The sequence below is a fragment of the Cucurbita moschata genome, unplaced genomic scaffold (assembly GCF_002738365.1).
Source record: "Cucurbita moschata cultivar Rifu unplaced genomic scaffold, Cmos_1.0 Cmo_Scf00006, whole genome shotgun sequence".
Classification (NCBI taxonomy): domain Eukaryota; kingdom Viridiplantae; phylum Streptophyta; class Magnoliopsida; order Cucurbitales; family Cucurbitaceae; genus Cucurbita; species Cucurbita moschata.
The window spans coordinates 3,473,566-3,473,856 of NW_019268522.1; positions in this window are offsets into that span (position 1 = coordinate 3,473,566).

Consider the following 291-nt stretch of genomic DNA (forward strand, 5'->3'; position numbering starts at 1 on the left):
CGTCTAAATGCACTTCCCTTTTTATATAACTCTAAGCCTCATCCCTCCTTCCATTGTGATTGCCACGTCCTCTTGTGGGCTCCACTTTCTTTTTTTCCCCTTTTTACCCTTCCAATATAATCAAATTAAACCCCGAACATTTCTAGCATATGGTTTCGTAACGTTGGATAGGATGTACCGTAAAAGTACTTCGAATTTAGATTCAATCTCTATTGGTGACTCCACATTGGATTCACGAACCGAATGCCCAAAACTGTTTTGTAGCTATGATGACGAGAACAGGGAAGTGGT